Source organism: Pinus tabuliformis, chromosome 5_2, assembly GCF_031772625.1.
Source record: "Pinus tabuliformis cultivar Carrire ecotype Pingquan chromosome 5_2, CPIR1, whole genome shotgun sequence".
Classification (NCBI taxonomy): domain Eukaryota; kingdom Viridiplantae; phylum Streptophyta; class Pinopsida; order Pinales; family Pinaceae; genus Pinus; species Pinus tabuliformis.
Window position 1 is genome coordinate 536232781 of NC_142306.1, and position 20321 is coordinate 536253101.

Consider the following 20321-nt stretch of genomic DNA (forward strand, 5'->3'; position numbering starts at 1 on the left):
ACTCGTCGCTTGGATCAAAAATGGCCCAGGCTGCGGAGTATAGATTTCGCGAACTACGACTCGCTCCGTTGGCATATCCAACACATGTCTCCAGACGGTTCGACATCTGCAACGACTGAAAAGGTGGATCACTCGACCAGAACAAACACTTTAGCGAAAACAAAATACAACAAAAGCATGCAGGTTATTATTTAAGCATAGTAACGCTTGAGGTACAACCCGTTGCGGGGCTGCACCAGTGGAATTCCATCGTAATCCATTAACTCGTAGGCTCCTTTTGCTAACACCCTTTTAACAACATAGGGGCCCATCCATAAGGACTTGAATTTTCCTGCTCCCAATTTATCGGATTCTTGGTCATAAAGCAAGACCAATTCACCTTCTGAGAAGACACGGGGTTTGACATTTTTGTCGAACTGAGCCTTGACTCGTTTCTTATGAGATTCGTTAGCCAAAGCGGCATCACGACGGGTTTCATCCAATTGGATTAGTTCCAAGAAACGAGCCTATTCTTCTGAAGTTCCGGGGAGAAGATCGATTGCGAGTTTAAGCGACGAAATTTCGCACTGGATTGGCAAGACTGCTTCCAGGCCATACACCAGTTGAAAAGGTGTGAACCCGGTTGCGTTCTTTACCGACGTTCAGTAAGCCCACAAGGCTGAGTACAGGATTAGGTGCCACCTTATTTTATGAACCCCAATCATCCTTTGCAACATACGCTTCAGGACCTTGTTGATTGCCTCAGCTTGTCTGTTGGCTTGCGGATAATATGGGGTAGAGTTGTCGTGGGATAGCCCTAGCTTGGCAGCTAATTCGACCATCATGTGATTGCGAAAATGCGACCCATGATCTGTAACTATAGCCTGTGGTACGCCGAACCTGGCGACTACATGATTGAAAAAGAAAAGGGCAGTTGTTTCACCAGTGTTATCCAATGTAGGCATCGCCTCGGCCCATTTGGTAAAATAGTCAACAGCGACTATAATATACCCATGCCCCCCGGTCGAGGTGGGGTTACATTGCATGAAATCGATGCCCCACTTGGCGAAGGGCCCAACAGCAACTATCGGCTGTAAAGGTGCGGGTGGTCGTCTGGTTTTGCTATCAAAGATTTGACAAACATGGCAACTTCTGACTGCGGTTATGCAATCTTTGAACATGGTTGGCCAGAAGTATCCTGCTTGTAAGATTCTTTGTGCTGTTGCATATCCAGACTGATGCCCCCCACACGCGCCTGAATGACAATCATTCAGGGCTTTTTCGGCCTCCTCATGGGTAAGGCACCTCCTCAGAACTGTATCGACACCATGATGGTAAAGTGTATCACCGACAATCATGTAGTCTTTTGCTTGGTATCGTATACGTTTTTGTTCGGAGCGAGAGGTGTTAGGCCTGAATTTTTGGGTTTGGAGATAAACTATGATATCTCCATACCACTCATCGCTTACAGATATCAGAAACAAACTTTCGTCCACGATCGACTCTTCCGATGTTTCATCGTTGGACGATGATGGGAGATCGCACAATAATTCTGCGAAAACTAGAGCTTTCTTTGATTTGGATTTCACAAATTCCAGATCAAACTCTTGAAGGATCGCTATCCATTTTGAATATTTTCCCCCCAGCAACTGTCGCGACAGTATATAAGTCATGGGGTTGCAATCTGACAAGATGGTAGTTTTCCAAAAGAGGACATAATGTCGAAACCTTTGAATCGCTTGAACAGCTGCAAGCGCTAGTTTTTCAACATAAGAATATTTACTTTCTGTATCGTTTAAGTTTTTACTTAAATAATAGATAGGATGTTCAATTCCATCGACTTCTTGAACTAAAACCATTGCAATGGTCGTTTCCGCTGCAGCCAGATACAGGTTAAAATCTCTTTGATAGTCCGGGGCGTACATTAATGATGCTTTTACTAGACAATCTTTCAGAGCATCAAAGGAAGCTTGCGCCACCTGGTCCCAGACAAAAGGTACATCCTTTTTCAAAAGACGAGTATAACCCTTAGCAAGTTCTGCGTAATTTGGGATGAACCTCCTCAGAAAGTTTGCTTTCCCTTGGAGTTTCTGAATCTGAAGCAAATTTGAAGGTGGAGGCAAATTAATGATTGCCTGAACCTTACAGGGGTAGAGATGAATCCCATCTTTAGAGACTACAAAGCCAAGTAAACAACCAGAACCGACGCAAAACACACATTTGTGCGGATTGAGTCTTATCTTGTAGTGTCGGCAACGTAGAAATATCGCTCTTAAATGATGCGGATGATCATTCCGCTTTCGCGAATGAGCCGGAAGATCGTCGAGATAAGGTTGAACAATGTTCTTGATGTCATGGAAGGCATAATTCATCGCCCTCTGAAACGTCACCCCTGCGTTCTTTAAACCAAAGGGTAATTTTCGATAAGCGAATGTGCCCCACGGACAAATAAATGCAGTCTTTGACTGGTTCTGTGGGCGGATATTTATTTGATTATACCCGGAAAATCCATCCATAAATGAAAAGATTTCACATCCGGCGCATTCATCAATTATCTGGTCGATGAAGGGTGTAGGGTAGTTGTCCTTTGGACAAGCTTGGTTTACATCCCTATAATCGACACACACTCTAATCGTCCCTTGTTTCTTCATAACAGGGACAATATTCGATACCCAATCGGTTAGAGGAACCGGGTAGATGAATCCAGCATGGAGGAGTTTTTCAACTTCCGCCTTAATGGCAGCGGCTTTCTTCGGGTGCACTTGCCGAAGCCGTTACCTTACTGGTTTGACATCAGGATACATTTTAATTTCATGTTCAACGATACTCGAGTCAATGCCTGGCATTTCATCATATGACCAAGCAAAGACATCTCTAAATTCGCGAAAAAGAGTGTTGTATATTTCCAGTTCTAAAGGGGAACAACCTTTGCCGACATAAATATTCTCTACAACATTTGTTTTAGTCGAGATATTTATGGCTATAGTATCTTCAATATTGGATAGGTTTCGCTCGGAATCCACCGTGTTTACAGTATTTGTTAGGAATTCAAAAACTGAAGGGTGATAAAGGTCACTTTGAGTATCTTCTTCATATTCCTGAAGAAGGGAACGATGGTGGTGATCATTCCATGGTTCCCCCTCAATCATCATTGATTGTAAGATTCCTTCGTCAGTCCCATGTACTTTCGACCAAGGATCTAATGGGGTTCCATATTCTCTAGACCTATCTACCCAAATGCTTGACGAGCGTTGATTTGGGTTCGCCTCCCATGCTTGAAACATTGATTGCTACAATATTTCTAAAGGGCTTGGGGGAAAAACCATTGAACGATCCATGTCGCCCTTTGTGGAAGATATCATGTTGCAGGTTGCTACAAATGGTACATTTCCCATAAAAATAGGAGGTGGTAGCGCAAAAGTTCCCATCAATGTGGGATCTTTCAATAATCCTACTCCGATATCTTGAATTGAATGGTTGCTCTCATGGATCATGGGAATGCTTCCTGTAACTTGTGAACCATTAGGGAGGAAATTCTGTTGGTCGACGATTGTAATCCCTCCTTCAAACGGGAATGCGATCTTCCTAAAGTAAGTCGACACGACAACTGCCATGGCATAAATCCATGGTCTACCCAGTAGGATGTTATAGTCAAGATTTCCATCAATGACCTCTACATCAATTTCTACTGTTTTTCCTCCTAGTTCAACTTTCAAGTTATTAAGGATACCGTAAGGGGTATAAGTCCTTCCGTCGAAAGCTTTTAATGTCGTCGAAGATCGCGACAAGGTTGGAGATCCTAAAGTTTTCCAGCAACTCATCGACATAATACATGTCGAGGCTCCCTCATCAATTATTGTTCTGTGAACAGTTTTGTTGAGGGCTTTCACTTGAATAAGGAAAGCTAGCTGAGCTGGTAACTGAGGATCATATCCCTTGTGATCAAAGGATACAAGATTGGAATCCTTAGGATCAACCCCACCAATTGCTGATAACAACGCCTGCCTTTGGGTTGGACAATTTTGTAGTACTTCAAGAGTCGACATAGCGGATGGCGATTGGGCCAAATCTTCCACTATGTTATAATGCTGCGTCGCTCTGGCGCGAGGATTAAATGTCGACTTGTGTACTACACCCTTTGGCGGTTTTATTGTTAATTCAGGGATGGTGGGCGTTACAACTTCTGTCGAAGTTGTTGTCAAACTACTTGGTTGATCTTTACCTTTTTCGTTCGACAGCTGAGGATTCCCATAATCTTTGTTCCTTGTTGAAATCAAAGCATCATTCTGCTGTTTTGAAACCGACAACATAAGGACTCGCGACGGGGAAGCATTTCCGCTATTAACCAGATTTTGACCTGGGTTGGGAAATGGATCAGTTAACACAGCTGAGGTTTGGGAACTTTTAAAGAACCTCTTTAACTCAGCTTTGAATGGGAAATTCTTTGTGCCATGATCCTTATCATCACATATTAGACATGGATAATTTTGTCTCCCTTTCCCAGGAGGGTTTGAAGAATTTTTTCCAGGGGATGACTCACCCTGTTTCTTCTTCTTCCCTTTGTTTTGCTTCTTCTTGCTTCCTGGTTGATTGGTTTCTTTGCCTTTATCTTCTGATACGGCATTTACTTCCGAAGCAAGAATTTCTTCTTTTGCATTTTGATCTGAATTCTTACGGGCTTTCTTTGACGAAGCCTTTATCGATTTCGCGTTTGCTGTGCCAATCACGCCATCACTGGCATGAGAGTCACTATTTGATTTAGGAGGGGGAGGAATTGAAAATTCCGGTCTAGGGGCGTCAGGTATTTTGTCATAGAGCGTGCCGGACTGAGTATAAACTAAGTCCAAATATTGCGCACGAGCAATGACTTGCTCCTCTGTTACGACTCCCCCCTTGGCCACATCTTCCGTAATAGCCGGAAGTAACGACTTTATAAACCATTCAGCTAATAGCTGATCGGGAACATATGTTTTCACCATCCTACGACGACGACGCCACTCATGTATATGATCGGATATATGGGTAGCAGTTGTCTGTTTGAAGTTGGTTAATATTTCTGTTCCCGTTTCGTACCTTATCGGTAATTGAAAATGGGTTAGGAAAGTCGTGGCTAGGGAACTAAAATTGTCGAAAGAGGCTCTTGGCAATTCAATATACCATTTAGCCATTGGACCTGTCAATGTCCTCTGAAAAAGGCGAAGCCTTATCGAATTGTCATTAAGGGTGTTCGACGAACACCACAGATGAAAAGTCATCACGTGATTCGACGGGTCTTCACCTGGATTTCCATTGAATTTAGGAATGTCAGATGGAAGTTTATGAGGAATCGCTGGCCACCAAGGGGCATAAGAAATTGGATCGTTTTTTAAACGGTGTAAATCAGGTAACTCTAACGTTGCCACAAATGGTAACTGTTGATTCAGGTTAGGCGAAGCGTAACCAGGGTACGATGGAATCGATTGAGCAGTGGGCCTTTGCATACCAGCATAATGTAATTGATGTTGGTATGACTGATACGGTTGGTGGACTTGACCACTATAAAGTGGTTGGTTTTGACCGTTTTGGATATACGGTTGTCCACTGTTCGCAAAGATCTGCTGCTCAGAACCTTGGTACACTTGCTGGAACTGCGGTTGTTGGTATTGCACAAGCCACGGTTGTGACGCCATGTTCTGTTGTGCTATGCTAACCATTGGACTGAGGCGTGGGGTAATTGTACCCGTTTGGACCTGTGTCGCCCCACCAGTTGGCGATTGTGGTTGTGACCCATGGTCAAGCGGCTGTTGCATTACAACCTGAGAAATCTGAGGTTGACATGTAACAGGTATCGCTTGAACTTGTGACACAGTTACAATAGCCGGTGTGGTTGGGATGTTCATCACAGGTACACACTGTTGCATAGAATATACAAGCCTTGGTTGTTGAGGTAGCATAGGTACCCAACTACTTGATGCAATTCCAGTATAACCTGAACATTGTTGTGAACTCACGTATGGGTACCCTCCCGGAGGGGGTAATGAAAGGGCATACTGCCCCCCATACGGTATCAATCCAGAACTCAAGGGGATTGATTGCCCAGATTGACCTCCAAATGGATCAATTTGGCGAGTCTCAACATAAGAGTTGCCGGGTATTACTCCGGATGAACAAACTGGAACAGACCATACAGTCGAAATAGTCCCTTGGTGGACTCCTTCTAGCTGTTGAGAGCTAGTTGGGACAGCTGGTATGCCGGCAAACATCGTCGGAGTGACGGCAGGGGCTTCTGCTGTCGCTGTGTCATTTGACACAGTCCTAGATGATGACGGTTGTTCAGACATTTTAAGTCTATCCAATAGATTGCCTAGCAATTCTACAGGAACTTCCACTTGTGGTGGATTAACTTTTGATGAAGGAAATAGAGTGACCCCGACTCCAAAATGAGTTGGAGTACTTGCTTGCGGATCCTCTGCAATTTCCTCTATCGCAATCAAACCCGGTGGAAGAGGAAGACCGTCAGGTCCGTAAAATATTTCTGGTGCCGAAGAAGTGGTTGCTTCGACAACAACAGTTGTTTGAGGAACAAAACTTTCTGGACCGGTTACAGATAGAACTGGTTCAGTTATACAAGTATTTGCCCCCAGACTAGGTTCAGTATTACTGTCCTTCTATGGCTGTTGAACTTCTTCTATAGAGGCAGGGTTTCCAGAAATGTTTGGAGTAACCGGAACCTCAGATGTAGTTGGAACACTTGTTCTAACTTTTAAGGGAGATTTTGAACCGGTTAAACGAGTTCGCTTTGTCCGTACTGTTTTCGATTCCGGAGACAAAGACGGTTGACTCGTAAGCCTCCGCGAACGACGGGGTTTCAATTGACTTTCTTCCACGATTGCGGATTACTCGATCAACTAAAATATTAAAAGGGGAAATTTGTGTTTCCGAATTGAATGAATTTTATTAGACGCTTTTAGACACAACTTGCTTTTTCACTTTTTAAGAGTCGAGAAAAAGCTAAAGATGACTCTAGTCTCCTTCGATGTATTAACGAGCCCGAAGTGACAAATGCTCAGATGGACTTTTTCAGTTATAGAGTTTGAAAAAAGCCAAAAGAAACTGCTCTGGAGATCTAGGCAGAGGGTGTGCCAAACCTTTCGCAAAACCACAGAATACGTTTTACGGTACGGGTGGTCGATCTTCGTGAATGCTGTGTTCACTGCATTGTGATCAGTAGGGCGGCCGACACGGCTTCCTAAGGATAAAAGATATATGCCTATAGGGGTCTCCCAATATATATGCGACAGTACGTGGGAGCACAAGTCCGTATTAGTGCCACCGACTCTCAAGAGGAATCACCCACCTTCGTCGAGATCGACAGTCACTACGTTTAACGACGTCGGAACACGTCTCTAGCTTAGACCTCTATGTGTTTGCGTTATGTTTCAAAGCGTTGTTAGGTTCATTCAATATATTTTAAGTTGATCTTTTTAAAGTTTGCCTTTCAAGGTTCACCACGAGATGTTTTGATACAAATTCCTAAATGCAGTCTAAGATGAGAAGCAAGCTTTTTTCAATCTTTTCGACTTATGAAAATGTTAACTACTGAGGGAAAAGAGAGACAAAATCTTTTCACACAGATCAAAGAGCACCCACTAATGCACTTTTTCCCTAAATCAACATATAAACTTATATGCAAAATGCAAAAAATGCAGGTATTTCTTTTCTCTTTCTTAATGTTTGTGCGATACAAAAAAGAAAGCTGTTGTATAACTTTGAATTCAATTTCAAGCGAAAGTAAACAAGCTTGTCCAAAATCAAAAGACACCTTAAGATTTACTTGTTTCGACACTAGAAATATATAAATTCAAACCATATGACGAAAGCAAAAGCTCAATCAGCTATGAACAGCAAACAAACTAACTCTTAAGATCAAAACGACACTTTATCATAGGTCTAGATCTAAGAGGCCACAGCAAGACTAGTTCACTTTCGTTATGGGAAACTGCAAATGATATAAGAAATACACAAAGAACAAACACAGTTTCTTTATACAACCGAGGTGGAATAGTGGCAAGGAAAGTTGGTTTCAGATAGGTACATTGACTGGTAACAGGCAGCAAAAACAAGAGTGAAAACAGGGCAAGAAACAGCAGGAAACCCCAGTAGCACAAGGCAAGACTGGTTCAGCGCAGGTGGTACACTGGCAGTTTGACCTTCAGTGTAGGTAGCCCCTTTGGGAACTGCACTAAAATGCAGACAGCCTTCACACAGCCTGCACTGAAGAACGAAACTTTCGTTTCTCTTGGTTTCCGGGTCACAGATTGCTCAAAAATTCACAGTTTTTGGCCAAATCAGAAGCTATCAGTCAAGCACACACTAAGGGATGACAAGGAGGATGAAAAGCTATCACTAAGAGCTTATTAGAGTCCTTGTGGATCAGCTCTTCAAATCATAAACTTGCCCAGAAACTGAGCTAGAGTAGCTGCCCTCTACTTTGCATTTGAAAGATCCAAATGCAGTTCGATTCGGTACTCCCTTTGTTTATGAAATGAATAGCAAAAACACAAACAACCAACAAGATACGATCCCCAGTGGAGTCGCCAATTTGTTGTTGGGAAAAGTATCCAATACGGAATGACCCTATCCCACTCTAAGGGTGATAGTACCTCAGCAACAACCGAACGCAAAGCTATTCGAGATTACTTCTTTATGAGATGTAAGAGAGAGGAGAAAGAGATCCACTAACCGTTATCTTCCGCTAATGATTGATCCAATCTTCCCTCTTTGCTACTTGCTCCCAGCTCCTTGCTCTTTCACTGGCCCAGCTACACCAAGATCCTGCAAAATAACAAGAGAGGGAAACTACAAGAAGCATACATTCATAATTGATTCAAGGATTAGAATAAATCAAATATACAAGTATCAATACGCCACAGAGATAGAAGAACCTCAAATGCTTTATTAATGGAAGAAGTAAAGTTCTGAGAGTGTTACAACCATAAGAGGCCCAATCCAGCAACACCTCCCAGCAGAAAGAAATCTCCTCTTCACCTCCTTCAAGCAAATCACCCAATAGTTCTATACTCAAACCAACATCACTTCCTTACATTCACAAGATTCCAGCCTCCCTAGACCTCATGAGAGAGATCTATATATAGGAGTTTTGGAGAAAGGATGAGTCATCTTGAGGCTGGCATGAAGCTGACTAGTGTCCTCTCCCACTTCAGTTATTCTTCAGTTCTTGAGTCCACTTGGAGTTTCTTGCTTCCACTTGGAGATCTAGATCCTCTTACTCATCACAAGGCGAATTCCCTGATCCAAGTGTCATTTTGGAAGCTTCCTGGGCATTTGACACCTTGCAGAATGACTGTGCCACTTGGCCAATCTCGCCCAGCGCAGGTAGCCTTCATTAGATTTGACATTCAGCGCAGGTACAGAGTGGAGTAGTTGACATTCAGCGCAGATGCTCAGTGGAGCAGTTGACATGATCCAGAATTAACTTGTTTTTGAGTGTTTTCAGGTGGAGAACTGATTTTCAGTGCTGTGGTTTGCTGACCTTGTTCCTCTAGGGGTAGGAACAACATGTTTAGGGACTTCGGATCCCTTAGATTATTGACATTTCATGCTTCATGCTGTAAGGCACAAAAATGTCTATAACAGGTATAATGATCAGGCATGCACATGTATACACAATTTGTTTCCATCGTTCTTTCCCTCTTGATTCTCAGTTCTACTTCACAACTTGGTGCACACGCTAGCTGTCATCGCGCTTAGAAATTACATGCACATGTGCATATGGTCTGCCTCTAAATGCGCTATCAGCCAACCTTTTTGAGTGTCCTCGACAACATACATTGAAACTCATTTACAAACACAAATTCGAGCCAAGAACTATCTAATGACTCAATCAATGATTACCTAATCATTTATTTCTTTCACACTACACCTATGGGGATTCGAAAAGACCAAATCAACTATTAATAGGATCAACACATTACTTTTCCTTAACAATTATACCAACCTGCAATTAAGTCACTTAATTCTTCTAATCTTTGGATCAATCCATTGGATCCAATGCACAAATTTGCACCATATCCACAATGTTTAATGTGCAATGATGATGAAATCAACTTATTCATTTACATCCACTACCACATCGTCAAAGAAATGAGGAGGATTGAATCCATGAAATGAGTGCAATCTATTAATGTTACTAAATAGATATTTATAACCAAATATATTGGATATTCAAACTTTCAATACATTTTTTTTTAAGTCATATGTACCATCCAACAACTCTGTTTATTTAACACGTGCATAAATCATGGAGTGCAACTCAAAACTTCAACTCTCTGGACAACAATTTACACTTACCCTTTTTTATATTTTATTACATTTTTTTATAAAACTGTCTAGCCTTGATGTTATTGTATTCATGCATTTTATTTAAAATAACTTTCTCTTATATATTAAAACAAAAACACATTATCTTTAAACAATTCGTTTTAAGGTGCTAACCATCGATATTTTGTCAATCACATAGCTGATAATCTTTATCCTTTGCATAAATAATAGATACAATGATTATACCAACAACTGATAACAAATCCAGAGCAATCAATTTGTGGTATTTGACTGACATTAATTGTGGTCAATCCACTTTTTAAACAATGATCAAATTGTTCATACTACTATTTCATGACCAACAGTTCATAACATATCCAAGGACCAGATCTTGTCAAAAAGATTAATGTTATTCATTCATTATTAATCCATGCCCACGAGTATGATCCACACTTTTTTCTTTCCTTTGAACAACCACCAAGTTGAACTTGATGAGCACCAATATTGCAGCAAGAATGCTGCAACTCCTGGGGTTACTAGCTTTACTTTATTAACCTGAGGTTCATACAAACTTGGAGGTGACAGTGCTATATAAACAAGTAAAAGTGATGGTTCTTCCTTTTGTCACTATCTAGTTGGCGAGAGACCACTAGGGTCTTCAAGCCAGACTTCTATGGATTCAGAAGAAGCTTGATTACTAATGAAATAAAGAGAAATCTTGTCTATTGCAATAAGGAAAAGGACTGAGATCCAATGCTAAAAACACACCATTTCCTAACTAACTGCTGAGAAACTATGATTTACAAGAGTTCCAGGCTAACATGTATGAAATTCTACTGTCCTAAGCATGAAAGTTCAAAACATAAAACATCACTACTATGCATGTAAAGGACTGAAATAAATCTGTTTTTTTCTTTTTATTATTTTTATGGAAAAACAAGTGCGAAAGCTAATCTCTTTTGGTGATGCGACAGGTGGCTTAGGGATGTTGGTGGATGGTTGGAAGGTTTTGGAGACCCTTAGGTTACCATGTGTGTCTTCCTGGAGGTTTTCCCTCAATTCAGCCTCAAAACAAGCCACTACAGAAAACCTACAAGATGTCCTAAAAACCTACAAGATTCCTTGTATTTCTATAGGATACAGCCAAGGGAAAAACGATGGGTGATGGAGGTGATGGAAGGTTAGGGAAGCTGATTGGTGGATGGAATGGAGTGAGAAAATTCCTAGGATCACTCAGAACTCAAAACCAAGGTTGGGAGATGGTTGGATTTGATCAACATGCGTGTAGAAGTTTCCATGTAAAATGATGAAATTGGTGAAGGTCTTAGTGAAAGAAAGGAATGATTATGGATGGATGAAGTTGGAAGGAGATTTCTTGCTATTAAATATTTCTCTACTTCTGAAACACATGCACTGCATCAAACAATGATATTTTCCCAAAAATCATGTAAACAAGAAGAACTTCAATGAGCTAGAAAAATAGAGTTTAATGAGCTAGTTGCCTACTTCATGCTTGAGGAAAATTTGCAGAATAAGATGAAGTCATTGATGAGATCTACTATAAGACTGAAAATGGAAGAAATGGTAATTAAATCCTACACTTGCAAACTGATCAAATTTTGGTTCAAGTACAGTAAACTCTAAATTCTATGAGAAAGTAGAAATCTATATTTTTGGGGTTGCATAGGGGTCCTTTCCTCAAATCATGATCCCTAAAGGAGGAAGTGGGGCAAATAAACCTATTGAAAGCTTTTTGGTGTTCCTTTTATCCCTTCTAACCTATTACTAAAGTAAAGCACAAATGGAAGCAAACTAATAACAAACTAATCAAATCTACGCTACTTGCAATGAAATACTTCTAAGAACAATTTAACCACGAATCTATGAAACTAATCTAAGCATATAGATACAAGAAGAGGAGCTTTTGCTGCTAGGGTTGGGCCCTAATCCAAGACCTTCAACCCTCTGAGTTAACTCAGTACTGGATCATGAAAAAGCTCATTCTCATTATCAAAACAGAAAATTACATAGCAATGTCTTCCACAAGTCAAGAGCTCCAAAATAACTAGTTTTTTTTTACAACAAAAATTTGAATCCTAATGAGGCTCTAGGGCTCTTTATGTATACAACTGAACTCTCCAACGACTTCCTTAAATATATGGAGGCTCATCTCCCAAACTTGAGATGAACTAACTCTTTGACTATCACTTGCTCAGCTACCTTTTGATCTCCATGACTTGGCTGCTTGTACTCCAAGCTAGTGTGATTGATGGAGGAATATTTGAATGAGGGAGGAGTAAATGAGGAGGATTTACCTCCTACAATCTCTCTTCCTTGTCCCATTCAAGTTTCAGCCTTTAATCTTGCCAAAATTCCCTGATTTTCTCTTACAAACCTACATTTAATGCACATTAGTCCACTAGGCATAATATCTCACTTTGACTCATCTCATTAAACAAAATATAATCAAAAAATTTAATAAGTTGTGGGAAGAGTTTATTTGACTAATCTAGGAGGTGAATGAAGGTCCATACAATTACCCAATGATGAGGCTCATCATCCCCCCCCTACTGAAAGTGTTTCTCATCCTCTAAGCAACTCAATCAATATCCATGTCTTTCATAGCTCTAGTGGCTTCCCTGACATCCCATGCTTCTATTGTGGGTTCTTCTTCTTGTGCATAGAATCTTGCCTTCCTTTCTATCTCCTCCCACTGCTTTCTTTCTTCCTCTTCCTTCCTTCCTTCTAACATCCCCAAGAGTAGTGGTGGACTGAGTCTCAAGCCAATCCAATTGACTTTGAGCCTTTGGATGGTTTGTTTGTACATGGGTGTCCTGTTCAATGCTTCTCTCATCCTTTGAGGAGAATGGTACTCTTTGATTTTCAAATTGTAAGGAAAAGTATTACATCTCCTTTTGAAATCTTGCATGTTGTCATCCCCTAACAGTTTGAACATATCCTAAAAATGTGTGATTGCTTTATCTTGGGCAACAAGATACCTGGTTGCAAGTTCAGGATCATTTTCAATTAAATTATGTGCGCTGGTGATAGCCATTGGATTGGACTGCTCAGCTCTTATCATTAGAGGCTCTGTTTGTTCCCTTGCTAATATCCTCTTCATTTCTGTAGCCCTTTATTCCTCGTGGTTCATCCATGATGCCAAAGACATCAACTGTAAATCCCCTAGCTTTGCATTAGGGTCCCATACATTCATATCTATCAAGGCCATGTTATGCAAGTAGAACTCAGACATCTTATCCCTATCTTCCAATGTGATTTGATCACAAACATCAATGAACTGTCTATAATCCTGGAGTGGCACAATGCCTCTCTGCGCTAGGGTCTTGATTTAGAACTGCAGCTATTTTTCGTTAAGGTATAATGCATAGGACTTAGCCGGCATCCTACATTGGATTGCTTCCAAAGATAGACTAGAAATGGATGGCAATTGATTCTCTCTTTCTTGCAGTTGTCCTTTCAACCATGCATTGTATGCCTCCTGTAGAAATTTTAAATAATATGACACTTATTCATAGAGATTATCCTAATTATACACTATTGTGGAATGCATGCATAATACATAACCTCCTCTACGTTGATCATCAATTTTTCGGAATTAAAAACAATGAAACATCAATCGCATGCGCACATTAACACAGTATGTAACCCGGGGAAAGCATAAAGCTGAAAAACCCACACTATCTGTATATTATAATGATAGAGAACATGTAACAATACATAGTACAATACTCCTCACAAGTGCTCAGTACTATCTCCACCTGTTACACACAAACTAGCTTAGATCTGAATCAATCACAGGTTCAAATCTCCTCCATTTCTTGCCTGCCTCCATTGTGCAATCCTGCATGAGAATAGATGAGAATGGCTGATCCAAACTCGTATTTCCCTTGGCTGAACCATGTAATCCTCATTGGCAATACTCAATCCATTGATTGTGCAAATCTCATGCACAACTATAGTCACAACTGACAGCTGTCTTGCCCTTTCACTCACCTCTAACACTTGTCTCCACTGAACTATCCATGCACTGAGTTAACTGATGTATTCTTTAGTTGCTTTATGAGTTAATAATTAGTGAATTAATTAATAATTAATTCACATCACTCATCACTAGTGTATTCTGTAGTTAGACTAAATACAACTAGTTCAACTAAGTCAAACTAAACACAACTCCATCAACTCCTCAATCAACTCCACCAAAATCAATCACTTGAGTTCTAACTGAAGTTCATCATGCAATAGCTCAACTGACCCATAAGAAAAGCGTATTTCCTTCTGACAGTTGCATGTGCCACATCGGTAGCTCGAACTGAAGTGCTCCAAGAGGATAAGATAATGTTTATAGTCCAAATATTATTAAGAGCTAATAATATTCGACTGTTCTATTTTTAGCCTGGCAGTCTAAAAATAGACTCCGCTCATATGTCCAAAAATAGAAGTCCATCTATTTTTACCAACATGACCAATCATCCAAAAATAGCATCCTGCAACTCATAGACCATGATCCATATGTCTAAAAATAGACATAGTCTAAAAATAGACTTTGCGCCAAAAATAGCTTGCAAGCCCACTTGGTGAAGGTGACTTCTTTTCACTAAGATCCATCATCTTGTTGAATTTTCAACACTCCCTCTCAACAAGATATGGATTATCTACAACCCCTATCCTGCAACTCTTGAATGTTCTGCATGAAACACATTTACCCAGTCCACTTGCTCCAACAACACTTGGAACAAAAACACTCCCAACTGACCACTTTGTTGGGCTAGGAACATACTCTGATGCTGAAGCTATACCTGCTACTGACAAGTGCTCCCTCTCTGACATCTACACTACTGCAACATCTCCATGCATCTCACACCATTGCACACATCTCTGTGCCACCTAGCACTGTGCAAAACACTTGTGCCTCTCGCATTGCTGCAGACTGCTAGTTATGCGCTGTCATGGGATTCCCTACACTGTCGCTCTCTTTGCATCTATCTCTACCCAATCAGTCAGTTCTTGCTACTCCACATCGGGGCTCCCGTAGCAAGGTCTCATCCAAGAGGTTGGATACCTCAAGTATCCTGCCCCTCCTCCTTGGGACGATCACTCTATATCGCCCCACCTCCTACCTGGAGGTATGGCTGCATGTGATCCCTCAGCCCACCTGGCTCGAAGTTTCCCCCTACTGGAGGTCTCTGCATGAGTAGATGTGTCTACTCGATCTCCTCTCAACTTCCCTTGTTGTGGCTGCTCCACAACCTCCTGAAGCTGCTGCACAAATCGTGGCTCCTCCATAATCGTCTGAGACTTCTTCTGGCTCTCCATGTTGAGAGGTAATATACGCTCCCTCTCAACCACCAAGTCTCCATCAGTTGCCTCACTGCTCAAGGCTTTGCATGCATCTTGAACCTCAAGAGCATATAGGTTCTTGACCCGTGAACCAATCTGCTTCACCTATCTAGTGATGATGTGTCCAAGGGAAACCTTTCCCTCACTGAAGACTACATCATAGCCTCTATCTTCCAGCATCGCGATCGAAACCAAGTTTCTCTTCAGTCCTAGTACATACTTAACATCGGTCAAGGTAAGGTGAGCTCCATGCTCCCTCTGAAAAATAACCATGCTGACACCTGGGACACTATACTTCTCATCATTACCCATCGCTATGAGTATCTGGAGATCTTTCTCCTCCAAAGTACTGAACAAACTCTTGTCACTGGTCATGTGGAAAGAAGCTCCACTATCAAGAAACCAACCACTTCCCACCATGGATGAAACCATACATGCGAAGAGTGTGAAATCCAACTCAAACTGTGAAGCAAGTGCCTCACCTTCAGATCCTTCCCCAGATCCCTTCTTGGATTTCCTCTGTGGACAATTTGCAGCATAATGGCCCACCTCATGACAACGAAAGCATCGCACTTTCAATTTGTCAACCTTATTCCCATCATTGGAAGAACTGGATTTGGAAAGAGAAACCTTCTCCTTCCCCTTCTTTGCTTTGGCAGCCAAAGCGAAATTTTCTTCATCAGATGCCTTTGATGAAGATTCGTCCCTGGTATTCCGCCTGATCTCCTCTTGCACAAGATCTGACCAAATTTTCTCCCATCCTGGCAATTTCTCCTGACCATTGACAGAGTCCTGTAAGAATGCCAACTCTTCGGAAGACCAAGAAGAGCCAAGCTCACCAAGTCCTCATCATCGACAGTCACCCCCACACTTCCCAGCTCATCCCGGCATTGGGTGAACTTCGTGAGATACTTGGGCATATTGTCTCCATTCTCACACTTAAGGTTTCTGAGTTTATCCTTGAGCGCCAACTTCCTCTGGTCACTCTTGCTTTGGAATAGATCTGTCAACACTTTCCACATCAAGTACGGAGAAGCCTTTCCATGTAGGCTGGATATAATGTGATCCTTCACGCCCTCCAACAGAATCCTTCGACACTTTGCTGTCTTATTTTGCCAAACCTCAACGTGAGCAGCATCAGTAGGCTTTGGGACCTCAGCCTCTATGAACTCATTCAGCCCACTGTCATCTAACACCGCCTCCATCCTGTCTTTCCATGCAATATAGTTCGAGCTACCTTCAAGAGCATACTCCAATCGCAATCCGTTGAAAGACATTTCAACTTTGACACCAAGAAAACACTGCTACAAATTCGAATTCCACCAGCTCAAAACTCAATTGCTTCTAATCTAAAATTCGTGAGAACAAAGTATTTCTCATACAAAGATTGACTATATGGGCTTTTACCGGATATCTCACCTTCCAAAGGAAGGATGAATCTAGAGGCTACCTAGCCCGATTATAGACTCTGCCTGAAGAAATAAAATGTAAACACTTTCTGAATAATAGATCTGATGATCAACTCTGCTCTGATACCATGTAGAAATTTTGAATAATATGACACTTATTCACAGAGATTATCCTGATTATACACTATTGCGGAATGAATGCATAATACATAACCTCCTCTACGTTGATCATCAATTTTGCAGAATTAAAAACAATGAAACATCAATCGCATGCGCACATTAACACAATATGTAACACGGGGAAAGCATACAACTGAAAACCCCACACTATCTATTTATTATAATGATAGATAACATGTAACAATACATAGTACAATACTCCTCACAAGTACTCAGCACTATCTCCACCTGTTACACACAAACTAGCTCAGATCTGAATCAATCACAGGTTCAAATCTCCTCCGCTACTTGCCTACCTCCATTGCACAATCCTACATGAGAATAGATGAGAATGGCTGATCCAAACTCGTATTTCCCTTGGCTGAACCATGCAATCCTCGTTGGCAATACTCAAGCCATTGATTGTGCAAATCTCATGCACAACTATAGTCACAACTGACAACGGTCTTGCCCTTTCACTCACCTCTAACACTTGTCTCCACTAAACCGTCCATGCACTGAGGTAACTGATGTATTATTTAGTTGCTTTATCAGTTAATAATTAGTGAATTAATTAATAATTAATTCACATCACTCATCACTAGTGTTTTTTGCAGTTAGACTAAATACAACTAGTTCAACTAAGTCAAATTGAACACAACTCCATCAACTCCTCAATCAACTCCACCAAACTCAGTCACTTGAGTTCTAACTAAAGTCCATCATGCAATAGCTCAACTGACCCATAAGAAAAGCAAATTTCCTTCTGAAAGTTGCATGTGCCACATCCGTAGCTCGAACTGAAGTGCTTCAAGAGGATAAGATAATGTTTATAGTCCAAATATTATTAAGAGCTAATAATATTCGATTTTTCTATTTTTAGCTTTGCAGTCTAAAAATAGACTCCGCTCATATGTCTAAAAATAGAAGTCCATCTATTTTTACCAACATGACCAATCATCCGCAAATAGCATCCTGCAACTCATAGACCATGATCCATATGTCTGAAAATAGACATAGTCTAAAAATAGACTTTGCGCCAAAAATAGCCTGCGGGCCCACTTAGTGAAGGCGACTTCTTTTCACTAAGCTCCATCATCTTATTGCATTTTCAACACCTCCAACTAAGTTTTTATTATGGCCTCTATGTCCCTCAAGCTACTTATTTCTCTACCCATCTCTTTGAGCTTCTCCTCCATGTGACCAATGTCCTCCACCCCTTGGACTTGGCAATCTGCATCCATCTATGTGTTCTGACTCTTTCTTTCTCAAGCTCAAAGAATAATGGGATGGCAAATTTTTGTGGAATGACCCTGCCCCATTCAATAATCTGTAGTAGAACTCAAGGTTAGGTTGAGGACTAGGTTCCCTTAGGTTTGGGTCCTCTCTCTTTGTTTCTTACTGCATACTTCCCTCCTTATCTAATTTTTGAGTTTCCTGTAGGACTGCCTCTGCTTCCTGTAGGTCCTGTTGTGTATCTTGTAGGATGTCTTTTCCTTTGGATGAGGTAGGTATAGTCACAAGCCTTCTCTCATAATTGATAGGAGACTTAGGGGAGGTTTGTGTTGAGGATCCTTCTCCTTGAGTTTTTATAAGAGGAGCCATCTTCTCTTGCTATTTAGGTGAGTCCTCAATAACAATGGGAACCTTGGTTGGAGTTTGAGGTTTTCCCTGCCTTATCCTTGTACTTTTCCTTGTTCTAAAGTATAATGGGGTTTGCCTCTGTCTCTTGCCTTTTTGTTTGATAGGGGTGCTAAGGGAAGTGAGGGCAGTTGCTGCCTCTTTCTTGGTGGGTTCTGGAGACACCCTGGGTGACTCCTCCTTATCCTCTACCTCCTCTTTTCCATTGCCCTTTTCACCTTTATCTTTCCCTCTTCTTCTCCCTCTAGATCCTCATCTTGTTTATCAGTTTCCTCCTTGACATCTTCCTCTGTTTCTTCATCACCTTCCTTCTCTTTCTCTTCCTCCTCATCTATTTCCTCTTCATCCCTCTCTACTTCTTCTTCATCTATTTCAGTCTCTTCTTCATCCTTTTCACTGACAGTAGGGCTTCTATCATATGTGAGGGCCTTGATATCCACCTCTGCCGGCATGTCTCTGAAAATTTCCCAAGTGATAGGAATTATAAGGTTTTGGAGGGCATCTTCTATGATGATTCTAATTAACCCATGGTGGGCTAGTTATTGGTAGTTTCCTTCCTGCACCTTCATGCTTATATCTATTAGTGATTGTAGAAGGAAGTATGGTATGTTGAGCCTGTGGTGAGGAGGTGTTTCTACTCCAAACCTCAATTCTTCAAGAAGCCTAAAGTGATATCCATATACCACACTATACCTACCTTCACATGATATGTATTTTATAAGATGGTAGCTTACCTCATTCTAGGGGTATGGTAGGCTTGCTCTCCTCACTCCATTTTTGTCTTCAATGGGCTCCTCTCCCTCTAAAAAGAATTTATTTTTTTACAATTTGGCTATCTCCCTTGTCTTCCTTCCTCCAAGGAACTCCTAAAGGAAGTGTGGTAATTCTTCTTATGAGTTCAGGGGTGAGCTCTATGGAGAGGCCTCTCACCACAATAGTGGCATGGGTCCTGGTTAGTGGAATGAGGGAGAGAGAAAAATCTTTGGCTACTTCATCATCATACCCCCTCAATTTCTCAAAGTACCCCATCCAATTATGCCTTGTGAATATTTCTAGCACAGGAGGGTGTTGGTGAATCCTTATAGTGTTAATGGGCTCCCTTCTATTAAACCCCCCTGTCATTTTGTCTTGTGAATTTGAGGAGCAGAGATACAAAATTTTAATGGAGGAAATGGGACTGAAATTTCTGTGGATACAATTCCCTTATACAACTATCAATTTCATCAAACTAGGAGATTTTTCTGTTCTTTTTACTTGGAAAAATGGAAGGAAATGTAGAGCCTATTGGCATTATGATGCATGTGTTTTACTTGATGGCAACCCACTCGTAGAAGAAAAACTCACTTATATATATCTAGATGAATCTACAAAAGAGATATCAGATGTGACAAAATACATGGGATGCAAGACAGCTCAAAGGAATTAGATGATAGTTCTCAGTATGACAAGTTAGCT